At 35.9% G+C, this 16,328-nt stretch overlaps 1 pseudogene; it reads left to right on the forward strand.

Moving 5' to 3' along the window:
• LOC149188401 (WAT1-related protein At5g07050 pseudogene) overlaps nt 1-16,328 on the forward strand; it is a 53,307-nt pseudogene extending 36,979 nt beyond the window's left edge.

Here is a 16,328-nt window from a genome sequence, read left to right on the forward strand (position 1 = left end):
TGATGGGTTTCATGGTTGGGTCAATGTTTATTAGGTAAAAGCCTCCATTGAGGGCTTCTAGGTTTTTTTTTGAGTCAATAGAGTCATTTTCATTTTTATTAGACCCTTCTTAGGCTTTTGTATCATGTAAAAAGAATTATTTTTGAGTCAAAAAGGTTATTTGTCACCTCCACACCAAGTCAGCCATGTCCCCATGAATTGGCCTACATTAGGGATATTTGACCCAAAATAAAGGTTATATATAGATAGACATATCGACCTATTTGGAGCACTCACTCGTCAAGTTCGATCTACAAGAGATAGAAGCAGAAAAGAAGAGAAAAGTAGTTGGAGAAGGAAGGAAGAAGTTGGGAAGACCTAAATCGAGTTCTTGGGAAATCTATGTCTCACACGTGAAAAGTTTCTGGGTTGTAGCTATGGCCGAAATTTCAAATCTGAGAAGACCTAAAACGAGTGCTTGGGCAATCTATCTCTCACACATGAAAAGTTTATGGGTTGTAGCTATGGCCAAAATTTCAAATCTACTACAGATATGAAATTATGTTGTTGTGGGCCGAAAATCTGTAGGTAGGGTCGAAATTCTGGATTATAGTTGCTACTGGGAAGTTGCCACTTGGATACTTTAATAGGGATAATCTATTGGAATGAAGGGATGACTTGGTGATTGGAGGAGGTCTTTGTCTAGGTATAAAGGGTCTTAGATTGTCTCACCTTGATTTGAATCTACTGGTGGAAGAATTGGATTGGGTTTTCCCATTGGAGGGGTTTGCCCTAGCCAAGTGCCTACATCTAGTGTCTCTTATTCTTGTGGTCTTCATATACATTTAATTTAGTAATTTCTTGATGAAAGATAAACGAATAAATAAGTAAAAGAAACCAATATACCTCATAGGTAATTATCAAGAAAGAGGAATCAACCCTAATTTCTATAAGTATTGATTTCTCAACAATACGATTAGTTAAACTTCATGAAGGATAACTTTCAATCTGGGAGTGAGAATGAGATAAAATTTATATTGCTAGAAATATCTCAATGAGTGGAACACAATGGTGGCATTTGTTTTGATTTTTCAAGACATTGGAAAAAGATGATTTTCGTAACCCCATCTTCATGATAAACCTTGGAGGTTGGGTTAATTCAATAAATAACACCTCCCATAGCCTGAGATAGTACAAGGGGGTGGGAGAGTGTTACAAAGTGGTATTTAAGAGATTATTATCATGTTTATAAAAATAAAAAATAAAAATTTGGGTACCCCGTAACCTTCATAAGTCATTGAGGGAACTGGGTATGTTACAAAGTGGTATCATAGCCCAGGTTCAACATTCGAATAGCAGGTTCAACATTCGAATAGGATGGGCCTTAAAAGATAATATGTATTCTAATAATTTATTTTTATGTATATGATAGCTTTAAATTTTCACATGTTGTGGCTTCTAACTTTAGTAAAATGTTGATTTCAAACCTACTGTTGATATGGTTAACAACATGATGATGCGTCCCTTTTATTTCTTGGAGTATGTGACTAAAATGGGTTTTAGATGTGTAAACAACATTAGATCAACATGCTTAGTGCTGGAATGACAGGGGAACAAGTTAATATGTCCATGCTTGATATAACTAACAACTATGTGTGTGTGACAACACATAAGAAGATACAACTGCAATAAGGAATAAAGGAATGGACAACAGTATGGTACTTCACAGTATGGGCCAAAATCATCATGAGAAAGAAGATGAAAGCTTCCCTCATGGATTAGATACTCTCAAGAGCTTAAAGGTTGAGTTGATGAGTTGAAAAGTAGAGAATTAAAGCTCTGTTTAGTTAGATATTAGTATATAATAGATTTATTATTGATTCAATTATTAAAATAATTTAAAATAAATAATAATAAATAATTATTTCTATTTTTAGGGTTAGGTTAGTTAGATATTAGTATAATATTAGGTTAGTTAGATATTACTATTATTTATTTAGTTATAAATAGATAAACAATAATTATTTCTATTTTAAGGGTTAGGTTAGTTAGATATTATCACATAATGTATTTATTAATGATCCAATTATAAAAATAAATTAAAATAAATAAATATATAAATATATAAATAATAATAATAATAATAAATAAATTAATAATATTAAATAAATTAGTATTTTGGCCTTTTCCCATCTAGTAAAAAATAATCGTTATCTAGCCGTTTTTTCCCTTAGCTGTTAGAAGGTCTTGACTCCCTATTTAACTTTCTGCTACGATCTGATTTTTCATCTTGTCCTGATGATGAACCACACTGGTTGGTTCGAAACGCATCAACCTAAATCTACCAATGTGATTTCTTCCGAAATTGTTTCCAAATCAAATTAAAGACTCATTAGAAAACAAGAAGAATAGGGAAGGATAAACACAATGCTACTACAAACCCTATCATACATGCAAAGGTTTTTGCAACATGGGATAATCACTGGAGATATGGAAATGCATGATATTGACAACATCAGATAGAAACCTCACAATGTTGGGAAGAATGAAAGGACATTAACATGTTGGGGTTGCGAAGAAGAGCACTTAATCCATGAATGCTCTTACAAACAAGAAAAGAAGGATAACATGGATGTAAACTCTAGACACATGAGCCAACAACCAACAACACCGAAGGAAGTAACTAAAAGAGGAGGATAGATGAGGGAGAATCCCCACAAGATCTCTAAAATACTAAAAGGTCCTCTTTAACTATTTAGAAGGATTTTTGGAACCTTAAAGTTGTTGAAGACCTCGGGAAAGGAACTGATTAATATTTTTTGCATGTGTTAATGTGTTTAATGCTCTTGTTGAAGTAAACATATAATGTTTGATGTGTTGTGAATCAAGATGTTTTGCAATTCTTTGTGTGTTGTTGGCTACATGTTTTTGTTTTGTTGATTTGAGCATAGCCATGTTACTTTGTGTTGTTTGTTATGTGGTTGCTTTTTTCCTTTGTTTTTCATTTTTCTCTTCATTCCTTTTGTAGTTTGGTATTGGTTTGGTTTGTTGGGTGTGGAAAAGGAAATTAAATAAGCTCACGGAGAAGAGTTGAAAGAAACCCAACTAGAAGTTCAAGACTCCGATCAATTTTTTCGCATGCGATAAACTACAGTAGAGGCAGAAGAGGATAAAGGGTCAGTCAAGAAGGCCTAAATGGGTCCACATGGACCAATTGAAACAATATTACAATTGCAAAAATGCCATAAGAAGGGAATTCCCCTTATTAAACTTGTTCTTGGATGATATATATTTTATATTTTATGAATATGTGAAAAATGAGAAAATGAGATAAAGGTACATTAGAATTATGATTACACTGAGAGGTGGGGGGAGTGGGGGGGGGGGGGGGGGGGTGTGCTGAATTAGTGTGGGGTGTGTGCTGAATTAGTGTAATGGCCAATTAAGCCAATTTAAAAATATTCACAATTTAACATATGGTTGAAAGCATAACATGGCATTTAAAATCAATCATCACACCGATACGCATGAACACCAGATATATGTGGAAACCCCTGTGGGGGAAAACCACAAATCTTGTTCTTTTCTTCAATCTTTAATTACATCAATTTTTAGGCACCAACCCGTTGGAGGCACTAACCTCAAAAATATGCAAGCACCAACTTGTTATAGGCTCCAACATGATTGAGGCATAAACCTTTGAAATCTGCAAGCACCAACTTGATGTAGGCTCCAACGTGATTGAGGCACCAACCTATGAATTTTTCAAGCACCAAATTGTTGTAGGCTTCAACCTAATTCAGGCATCAACCCCTAATAGAGACACCTAGAGGCACCCACCTCCTTCAATGTTCAGTCTCATATTTAACTCATTAGAGAAATTTTGAGGTTTAAAATGGGTCTCAAAACAAAAATGTATAACCAAAATCAACTTTATAAGAACCAATAAGATTTAAGATGATGATGTCAACCATGGTGGATGATTCACCATTTTTGGAGTAAAATAGTAAAAATACTAAAAAAAAAAAAAAAAAACTGCTTTTTCAACTCATATTTTCAAGTTATCTCCCTACGGTTTTACTAAAATTTCAAGTGGGGGAACTCGTTGGATGAAAAATTTAATTCCACACCCAAGTAGTACCCATGTTGCATACTTTTGATGGGCTCTGCTACACGAAAAATGAGAAATACATGAAAAAATGTGATTGCAATAACATTTTTTCATGTATTTCTCATTTTTCATGTAGCAAAGTCTATCGAAAATATGCAACATGGGTGCTCCTTAGATGAAGAATTAAATTCCGCATCCAATGAGTGCTCCCACTCGAAATTTGAGAAAAACCGTAGGGAGATAGGTGGAAATGTAGTTTTTTTCTTTTTCTTTTTTTCCTCTAAAATTTGATTATGTAATCTAATAGTATTTTATTATTTCCACTATTATTTTATAATATTCCTTAGGAGGCCCATTTTAGACCTTAACATTTCTCTAATCTCTGTCCATTGTTATTATAGCCTTATGGCACCTCAAGCTGCATGGAAAGGAAAATCCCCTCTATAAAGATGGAAGCGATTGTTATTTCCTCAACTTACCACCAAACCACTTTGCCTAGTATATGCAGATTCGTTAATGTTGTTGAGGAAGGGACTAAACAATCAAGGCTTTTGCTAGAAAAGTATGAGGTTGACACCACGACTGTTGATTTAATCTTGGAACCTAGATTGAGTTGCACCAGGGAATTCTCTATCATTTTAGGAAAAGAATGGGAAGGATCTTTATAACTATCTGGAACTGATAGAAAAATCAAATCGTTTCATCCTCACATTGGTCTTTTGGCTAGTTAAAAAGCATCATGGAAAAGTTTGAGTGTAGGTTCCCATCTCTTCAAATGACACTCCAATTTTCCTTTGTTCCTCCTTTGAGGTGGTAGGTTGTAACAATATTTTATAAATTCTGAGCTTTTCATGGATTTTCCTCTTGCAAATAAGTTCTCTTTTATCACTAATTTTGGTTCATAGACAACTTAGTATTATAGGGCCTTGTCTCCTTTATGGCAAACCCTTTTGAATGTTTTTTACTATATCTACTAAACTTTGCAGCTTGGTTTCCCTATCTGGGTAGCCTCAATTGGTATTTTTTCCTAGGTCTAACATGCAACAAAATTGCTTTCTTTGAATTGCTAGGCTCTGTTAGCAAGTTGGCCAACTAATTTCAAATTTACAAAAAAAAATTCGGCGAAGATCACATGAGACATCATTTGTCGACGCGTTTCGAACCAACTAGTGTGGTTCATCGTCGGGACAAGTTGAAGAAACAGATCCAGCTTAGCAGTTTAAATAGACAGAGCAAAGCCCCCAACGGTTAAAAAGACTAATAGCTACTTTTGACTAGGTCCCTTAAAAATGCTACCCGGGGGGACCAGTCCTTTAAATAAATTAATATTGTGATAAAAATATTAAAAATAATTAAAAATATATAATAGTTATGTTCAATTATTACCTAAAAATAATTCATGTTAAAAGTTAGTTAAAGACAAATAACTAAAAATCATATCTAAGGGGAAAAAATTACCCTAGAGGGGGACAGTCCCTCAAATAATAATAATAAATAATTAAAAATTATTTTTAAAATAAATAAACAATTATGTTCAATTAGTAAAAATAATTTATAAAAATAGTTAGTTAGAGATAAATAATTAAAAAATTATATCTAAGGGAAAAAATATTTCTCATAGAGGGACCAATCCCTTAGAATAAATAAAATAATTATGTGAAAACTTTTTTATTAATAAAACTTATATGATAATAGTTAGTAATGATAAGTTAAATAAACACAAATAATCAAAATTATATTGAATTAAATTATAAAATTATATTAAAATTAAAATATAATTAAAACTAAATTATATTAAAATTATATTAAAACTAAAATATAATTAAAATTATATTTAAAATCAAATTATATTAAAATTATATTATTAAATTATATTAAAATTATGTTATAATAATTAAAATTATATTACCCTAGGGGGACCAACCCCCTAAAATAACATGATTTAATATTTAATTCAAAAATTAAAATTTTTAAGTTAAATTAGTAATTAAAAATACTTCGTGATAATATTTAGTTACAAATAAATTAATAAAAATAAGAAGGAATTAAAAACAGGACCAATAAAATGAGTAAAATAAAATATATATAAAAATATATAAAAGAATAAATAAATAATTAAAAATAATTAAATAAATACATAAATAAATAAATAATAATAATAATAATAATAATAAATAAATACGTAAAAAAAAAAAAATGAGGACTAGGTCGAGAGTGCTGGGACTCAACACCGACTGATTTTCCAGCCATCATCTCTATTGAGATTACTCGGCCTCTTTTCAATCTCAAGCGCCTCCCTAAATTTCCGATGATAGAAGTGCGCAACCTTAGCAATAACACTAGCTTCCTCAATACAAACATGATGATTGGTTTTCTCGGCGTGCTCAGCCAAAGCGGAAGACTTAGTACGCCTATGCTTAAGATCAGCTGCATGCTCACTAATCCTCTGATTAATGGAGCGACCAGTTTCCCCAATGTAGGGGGTCCCACAGGAACAGGGGATCAAGTACACACCTTTCATATCTTTAGGGTCGATAGGATCCTTCACTGATCTGAGGGACATGCGAATGGTGTTCAGGGGCCTAAAGGTCACAGGAACATCATGCGACCTGAGAATCCTACCAATCTTATCAGTAGTCCCCTAAACATATGGAAGAAGGACACCAGGAACTCGCTCCTTAGGTTCTCGATGAGATAGCGAATTCTTCGAAGCTTTAACGAAAGCCCTCTGACCCAGGAATCTACTATAACCGTTCTCAACAAAGACATCAAGGAGATGGGATTTTTCTTTCTCAAAACTCTCCTTATCCGAGATCCTCAGGGCCCGAGTAGCCAGGGTATTGAGAACACCCATCTTTTGAGCCGGGAAATGATGGGAACTGGCATGAAGATACTGCTCAGTATGCGTTTTCTTCCGAAAAACTCGGTGGCCGAGGGAACCATCACTATTCTTAGAAATAAGAATATCGAGGAACGGAAGGCAACCATCGACCTCCTGCTCCATGGTGAACTTAATGGCAGAGGATTGATTATTGAGATGATTGAAGAAGAGATCTAATTCCTCTTGGCCGTGAGGCCAGATAACATTGGTGTCATCCACATATCTTCTCCAAAGCTTTGGCAGGAGCCTGGAAGAGTTTAGAGCCTTGGACTCAAAATCTTCCATGAAAAGATTAGCAACAACAGGGGAAAGGGGTGAGCCCATGGCAACCCCGCAGGTTTGCTCGAAGAACTCTCCCTCAAAACAGAAAAACGTAGAAGTGAGACAGATCTCAACTAACTTACCAGTGTCAGGATCTGTTTGGCGGTTGATCACCTCCATGGCCTCACTAATAGGGATGCAAGTGAAGAGGGAAACAACATCAAAACTAACAAGAATGTCCCCAGGGTCAAGCTTAATGTCCTTGAGCTCCTTAATGTAGGAGGCCGAGTCCTTTACGAAGGACTCCGTACGACCAACCAAGGGCTTAAGCTTTAACGCAAGGAACTTAGCAAGAAGGTAGGTAGGACCACCAATGGTGTTGACAATGGGCCTCAAGGGAGCCCCGTCCTTGTGAATCTTGGGGAGACCATATATTCTAGGCGCGATAGGGTTGCTTTCAATGAGTTTATGGTGCAGGGAACTCAATGAGCTAATGGATTTAATGGCAAGCGCCACCTTCTTAGCAACCTTCTTTAACGGATTCTTAGGAAGCTTTTTGTAGCTACCACTATTATGAAGATGATCCAACATCTTGCTATGGTAATCAGCCTTGTTAAGAATAACGGCAGCACCACCCTTGTCTTCCTTTAAAACAATGATATCCTTGTTCTGGTTTAAGGATCTGAGAGCGACAGATTCTTCCTTGCTAAGGTTGCTCTTAGGGGGCTTAGCCTTTCTCAAGACAACCGCACAATCTTGCCTGATGGTGTCCTTGACCCTATCAGGTAAATTTCTGATCCCAAACTCGATGTCACAAATAATATCATCTACCGGGATTCTCTTTGGAGCCAAGGCAAAATTTAAACCTTTGCCTAAAACTTTAAAAACAGAAGGGGGAAAGGAGAAACTGGAAAGATTTAAAACCTTATTAGAACAAGAAGGAAGGCACTGATTATAAGTCTCATTCTTATTATTCTCCAAGCTAGACGTATTAGCCTTAAAAAATGAAAACTTATTATGCGAATTCTTATTATTACTGAATCTATTACCATTATATTTATTAATAAATTGATTATTAATACGTCAACTATTACCATTATCAAATTTCTAGTTGCTATGTTTAGCTATCCATACCTATGTATTATCCTTTAGACTTATAAAATTATGATTACCATTTTTTAATGACATGCTTTGTATGAGGGGGATATGTGATTCTCTCTGTGCCCAATATGAAGTTAACATGTTCAGGTCTCTCTCTCTCTCTCTCTCTCTCTCTCTGTCTCTCTGTCTCTCTGTCTCTGTCTGTCTGTCTCTCTCTCTATATATATATATAACCATTGTACCATCTTAACTCTGTATATATCATGTGTTGAGAGGATCAAAACCTTTTTTATACGTTTAAAGAAATATTTGCAACCTCTAAGTATTCAATCACTCTCAAGGTATAATAAATTCAAATTTAAGATACATTTACACTAATGTTCAATTAATTTAATAGTAAAATAGAATTATTATAAAGACTTAACATATAATTTTTTATCAAATTAAAAATATTTATATTATTTAAAGTAATATTACTCTCATATTCCCCGTGATAGGGTGTTATCCAAACGAAAGGATGGGGGGAGGCTTGTTTCCATCCCACTTGGCCATGCGACTAGGGGACATGGCAACACATCCCCATAGTGGATGTTCAAGGTTTGGTTCGACACGAGGTGACACCACTTTGCAAATGTATAACATAGTCATTAAACACCTCTACAACTCTCGCTCGAGTCACATCTACCTCAATTGCATCCTCGGTGTCTCTCAGATGTGAAGCATTACTCTCTACAATCACCAAGAATGACAACTTTGGCCTCAGTTCTGGCTCTCCATAACTTTAATGATGTCGTCTCTCAGGAAATATTGCAAAATGGGCATTACTCGATGAGGGCATTTGCAAACAATACCTTGGGTGTTCTGTCGGTTCATCTCCCCATCAGTCAAAAGAGCTGGTTAGGTGTGATTCAATAGATTCTAGTTTATTACTGGGAATCCATCGAAGAGAGTGCTCCCACTTCTAATTTCAATAACATTTTTGAAGAGAATTATTGCCATAGCTTTTCTTCGCAAAGCTGCCATTTTCTCTCTTAATGCTTGTCATGCACTCCATTTTCTTCGAGCTCATAACTCTCTGTTGGAAATAATACTGAGAGGGGGGGGGGTGAATCAGTATTATCTAATTCTTTTAATGAACCTTCCTTATTTGATCTTTGAATTATTTTTGCATGTCAGTACCATAAAATAATGTGCATGAACAAAGAAAACAGATAGTCACACCAAAGAACACAAGATGTAAGGTGGAAACCCAATGTGGGTGAAAACCACCTGCTGCAATATGTCTCTATCTTCTTTCAAATTAGAAACTTCTTTTACAATGGTTTTGTACTGGTGCAGTCCTTTACCAGTACGCAGGCTACAACCTGCAGAGAGCTACAACTCTCTCTCGTTTTCCAGTCTCTCCTAGAAGGGAGCTACAACCCCCTACTTCTTTTCTTACAAGGACCACTTTTCATAAATTTTCAAACTGGATCCATAAGCATCAATTGATCATCAAGTATGAGAGAATCACCCAATCAACTGTAGTAACCAGATCAACAGTAATAGGACCAACCCAGAACACAACAATGATAAACAAAGATTTTAAGAGAAGGAAGCACCCTGCTCCACTGCTTGCCTGCTTCCCGGACGCACCCTGCTCAACTGCTAGCCTGCGTCCCTCGCTCTGAGTCTATTGAACTGCCTGCGTCCCGGCGCACCTGAACCCTTCTGCGCCTACGTCCCGGCGCACCTGAACCCTTCTGCGCCTGCGTCCCGGTGCACCTGAACCCTTCTGCGCCTGCGTCCCGGCGCACCTGAAACCTTCTGCGCCTGCGTCCCGGCGCACCTGAACCCTTACTGCACCTGCGTCTCCGGGCTTTCAAGACTTCAGAAGTAACCCAGATAGTCAGATCTACAGATCTGAACATGCGCCGAAGAGATCTCGGTCCATCAGTAGATTCGCCTTGTTTAGATCTAGACCAGATCTAGCCCTCATAAGATATTCAACCAAAAACCATACTTAAGCCAAATGATCTCCTTTGCTTTATATAGGCACGCTCCTCCTAAAATCATGGAACAATACCACGAGCCGACACCATAATAACATAATACCGTCGGCTAGATACCAAGAGTAAAACACAAGAAACCCCCACGTGGCTTTTCTCTGTCTTGAAATGTGTGCACTGGGGGGACGCACCTCCTGAACGGCTGGCCTGCATCTCTGGACGTGGTCCCTGCATGGTGTACCTGCGGGTACGCACCTTATGAACTGATTTCCTGCGTCCTTCTTAATTTTCAATAAAATGAGAGCCTTGCCACGGGAGTTGCCATCAAGTACAACATTTGTAACATATAGCCATACCAGAAACATAATGCCAACAATCTCCCCCTTTGGAATTGATGGCAACCTCACAAACTTCAGCTTCATTCTCCCCCTTTGACATCAAGGGCAAAGGGGTATACTCCCCCTGAAAAAGAACCAGATCTGCAACAAAGAACCATAATCCACCATGAAAGAGATAGAGACATATTGCAGCTATTTCCAAGATCTCCTTCTGACCATCCTCCATAATGCCAACAATGCATTATATGCTCCCCCTGAACCTGTGAGCCAACCATGACTGAACCATTTCCTGAGTCTGTTCTGCTCCCCCTGAGCCTGAGCCAACCATGACTGAACCTGAGTCTGTTCTGCTGCCCTTTCTTCATATACGCGACTTTGCAGCCTGTAACTCGCGTATATACGCGACTTGTCTTCATTATATCAGCGTATGCAAGATGGAATACTGAATTTCATCACTTTCAGATTCCCCTGTGTCTGTTATGTCCGCTGTCTGAATTATGCCACACCTTTCTGTTTCTGTCTTCTTCAATTCCTGCAACTGTGATGATGTATGGTCCTTTTGTTTTGAATTTTGAAATCTGCTCCTGCATTCCCTTGCTTTATGCCCATAGTTGTTGCATGTATAACATCTTACATTTTTCATGTTCCTTCTATCACAATCAATTGCTTTGTGTCCATATGCATTGCAGGCAAAACAATATCCTCTGAAATACCTGGGATGCGATGATCTTTCTTGAACCATTCTACTTCTACATCTGGCTGCAACATGTCCAAGATTATGACATACATAACATTCAACATTTTTCAGTGGAGGAAATAATCGTCTATCACGTCCATAGTTAGGAGTAAAGGATCTTCCTTGAGGAATTTCTTTCCTTGGTTGTTCCTTGTTGAGCATTTCAGATTTCTCATTAGAGTTTCTTGCCTCACCTTGTGAACTAGATTCACCTTCAACATATTCATGAAAACCAAGACCAGTCTTGATAGCAGGAGACCTTTGACTATTAAGAATATCATCCAAGACTTTAGTACTATCTTGAAATCGTAAAAGCTTATCCTTTTCTTCTATTTTACCTTTCAAGATATTTACCTCAACTTGATGTTGTTCTTCCTTTTTCAGATATTGATTCCTTAGGTCTTCTTCAGCTTTTCTTCCTTCTTCCACTTGTCGCTTTAGTTTGGTCACTTCATGTTCTTGATCTTCAAGATCTTCTCTGTTCTGTTCTCTTGATTTTTTAAGATCTTCTTTTAGAGAGAGGATCTTTGATTCAAGTTTCTGAATAGTTGTACTCTGATCCTTTACTATATCCTGCAATTGCTCCCTTACCCTGATTTCTGTCTCCAATTGTTCTTTTAATTTGGCAACTTCTTCAGTTTCTGCATTCTTCTCTTCATGTGCCATGAGACTTTTAATATCTTCGCTATTATTGGATGAAGCATTCTTCTTCTTATGTGCCATGATACTTCTAATATCTTCACTATCATTGAATGAACTTTTAATATGGGTATAATAGCTTCTACCATCTTCTTCAGATATCTTTCCTTTGTTATGAGGACATCTAGCAGCATAGTGACCAACTCTACCACATAGAAAACATTTGAAAGGTAGCTTACCTTTGAACCGTCCAGTTCCCCGTTCAAGATTCTTGACAAAATTTACCTCATCTTTTTCCTCTGACACTTCGAATGCGGCCTCTGGTGGTACCTCTTGTCGCATTTCAAAAGCAGTTAAGTCCCATGAAGTTGTGACATGGTGATTTTCTGCACATTCTCCTTTTCTTCTATGGCAGATACTTTAGAATCAAATTTAGCAGACAGAGATCTCAAAACTTTTTCAACTAAGACAACTTCCTCAAATTCTTCACCCAGATCCTTCATACAATTCACAATCTCATCCATACGCAGGAAATAATTAGCTATGCTTTCATTATTACGCATCTTAAGAGTTTCATACCGGATTCTGAGAGTTTGAAGCTTTGCTCTTTTTACCTGATCATCTCCTTCGTAGCTTGTGACGATTTTGTCCCATATTTCCTTAGCTGATTTGAAATGCATGATCTTCATAAATTCTGATTGAGTCAAACTACTCAATAGGACAGTAACAGCTTTGGCATTGAGCTCATATTGCTTTTTCTCTGCTGGATCTGTAGGAGTTGCTGATGGGAATTTGTATCCTCCTTCTACGATTCCCCAAACTTCTGCTCCAAGTGATTGTAGATATGCAGTGGTTCTTATCTTCCAGTGAGTAAAATTGTTCCCGTCAAAGACTGGTGGCCTGATGTGTGCCTCTTTTTCTGGATTAGCCATTCTGATGGATCTTTTCCTTCAAGCGATCAAGCTTCCTCAGAAGGACCTGCTCTGATACCAATTGTTGGAAATAATACTGAGAGGGGGGGGGGGTGAATCAGTATTATCTAATTCTTTTAATGAACCTTCCTTATTTGATCTTTGAATTATTTTTGCATGTCAGTACCATAAAATAATGTGCATGAACAAAGAAAACAGATAGTCACACCAAAGAACACAAGATGTAAGGTGGAAACCCAATGTGGGTGAAAACCACCTGCTGCAATATGTCTCTATCTTCTTTCAAATTAGAAACTTCTTTTACAATGGTTTTGTACTGGTGCAGTCCTTTACCAGTACGTAGGCTACAACCTGCAGAGAGCTACAACTCTCTCTCGTTTTCCAGTCTCTCCTGGAAGGGAGCTACAACCCCCTACTTCTTTTCTTACAAGGACCACTTTTCATAAATTTTCAAACTGGATCCATAAGCATCAATTGATCATCAAGTATGAGAGAATCACCCAATCAACTGTAGTAACCAGATCAACAGTAATAGGACCAAACCCAGAACACAACAATGATAAACAAAGATTTTAAGAGAAGGAAGCACCCTGCTCCACTGCTTGCCTGCTTCCCGGACGCACCCTGCTCAACTGCTAGCCTGCGTCCCTCGCTCTGAGTCTATTGAACTGCCTGCGTCCCGGCGCACCTGAACCCTTCTGCGCCTGCGTCCCGGCGCACCTGAACCCTTCTGCGCCTGCGTCCCGGCGCACCTGAACCCTTCTGCGCCTGCGTCCCGGCGCACCTGAAACCTTCTGCGCTTGCGTCCCGGCGCATCTGAACCCTTACTGCACCTGCGTCTCCGGGCTTTCAAGACTTCAGAAGTAACCCAGATAGTCAGATCTACAGATCTGAACATGCGCCGAAGAGATCTCGGTCCATCAGTAGATTCGCCTTGTTTAGATCTAGACCAGATCTAGCCCTCATAAGATATTCAACCAAAAACCATACTTAAGCCAAATGATCTCCTTTGCTTTATATAGGCACGCTCCTCCTAAAATCATGGAACAATACCACGAGCCGACACCATAATAACATAATACCGTCGGCTAGATACCAAGAGTAAAACACAAGAAACCCCCACGTGGCTTTTCTCTGTCTTGAAATGTGTGCACTGGGGGGACGCACCTCCTGAACGGCTGGCCTGCGTCTCTAGACGCGGTCCCTGCATGGTGTACCTGCGGGTACGCACCTTATGAACTGATTTCCTGCGTCCTTCTTAATTTTCAATAAAATGAGAGCCTTGCCACGGGAGTTGCCATCAAGTACAACATCTGTAACATATAGCCATACCAGAAACATAATGCCAACACTCTCTACATGCATGTTAATGGTATCTCTCGACATTGGATGAAGCATCCCACCACCGTGGAACAACTCTGTACCTGTCTGGAGGCCTTTCTCTTGAGCATGATCATTCCTCTCCCTTCCTGGTTTCTTATTTGGTTTTCTACTCATGGTGTTATTTCCTGGTTTGGTAGCTCTTGTGGCTATTCATGTTGTTATTTTTGCTGACTCTTGGTTCACTGCTTCTTTGAGCTCCTCACTCCCGCGTTTATTCAATTTTCTTTCATGGCCATGAAGGCCCACATTTTAATTTCTGTATGGTAAATTTTTAACTTCTAGACACCTTGAGGTCTTCTACCTCTCTAAGGACAGTGAATTTGACAGTCAATTTTTGGATATGGTCACGCCTTTCTAGTGACCAATTGTTTTAAAACTTTCAGTATTTTCATGTAATTTCTAATTTAAAAAGCAATACAACATTTTACTCCACAAAAAATAAAATATTACTCTCATATTCTAATATACTATTTCAATTAAATATCATTTTATATTTAAATTTTTATTTCACATAAAAAAATATTAAATAATTTACTCTCATATTCTAATCTAGTATCTCAATTAAATATTATTTTATATTTAAATTTTTATTTCACATAAAAAGTATTGAATAATTTAAATTATAAATAATAGCCGAAAATAAATTAATCTATCCTTTCTTTATATTAAGAAAATAAAGAGGAAATTGAAGTTTATATAATTTCAATTTATTTTTGAAGATTAAATTTTGAATCAAAATTTTATTGATAAAGTATAAATTTTTATTTCACATAAAAAAATATTCAATAATTTAAATTATAAATAATTGCCCAAAAAAAATTAATTTACACTTTCTGTATTCAGGTTTCTGTGATCCATAATGAATTAAACAAAGTCTTTTGGTAGAAATCACATGAAAGAATTTTTCGGCGGAAGCGTTTTGAACCAACAAGTGTGGTTCATCATCAGGACCAGTTGAAGAGGCAGACCATGGCAAAGGCTGACCATGGCAAAGGCTTAAATAGAGAGCAATATAAAGACATAATTTCAAGTAATAGCTATATTTGAACAATAATGTTTAAATTATAATATTAATTTATTAATATATTAAAAACAAATATTATTAAGTAAGGACTATAGACTAATTTTTGAAAAAAAAAATAATGATATTATTTCGTTAATTTATTAATGAAATAATCTACACTTTCTTTATATTAAAAAAAAAAGGAAATTGAAATTTATATAATTTAAAATGTTTAAATTATAATATTAATTTATTAATATATTAAAAACAAATATTATTAAGTAACAACTATATTAAATGGCTAATTTTTGAAAAAAATATTTAAATAATGATATTATTTCATTAATTTATTAATGAAATAATCTACACTTTCTTTATATTAAGAAAATAAAAAAAAATTGAAATTAACATAATTTCAATTTTTTTTTAAAATTAATTTTTGAATCAAAATTTTATTGATAAAATATTTAAAATGTTTTAGTAAAAAAGAAATGCGAAGTTTAACTATAATGTGTTTTGAATTTTTTTAATTTAAAAATAGTGATATTATTTTTTATTAAATTATAATTTAAAAAAAAAATCTAAAATGTATTTTTAGAAATATAAATGAATTAAATACATTTAAATTAGGTAAATTTACAACTTAATCTATCATTATACAAAATTCTACGCAATTTAGAAAACAAAAACAAAATCCTACATTGAATTGCACTTTGACAATAAAGTCTAAGCAGCGTCTATTTTTAGTTTAAATCGATAACAAATTTAATCAACCTCGCCTCGCTATTCCTATTTTTGTTTGTAGGTGAGGTCTAGTCAACGACGTTGTTGGATTCTTGAATGATCATTATTTACTTTATTATATAATATACTTTACTTTATTTTATTTTTTTTCATAAGATTGAACGTGGTTAGAGAATATGGTGTTAACTTCTATGAGTACATCGATATTTCTGATACGGGGAATGAGTACTAG

The sequence above is a fragment of the Pinus tabuliformis genome, chromosome 3_1 (genome assembly GCF_031772625.1).
Source record: "Pinus tabuliformis cultivar Carrire ecotype Pingquan chromosome 3_1, CPIR1, whole genome shotgun sequence".
NCBI classification, from domain to species: Eukaryota; Viridiplantae; Streptophyta; class Pinopsida; order Pinales; family Pinaceae; genus Pinus; species Pinus tabuliformis.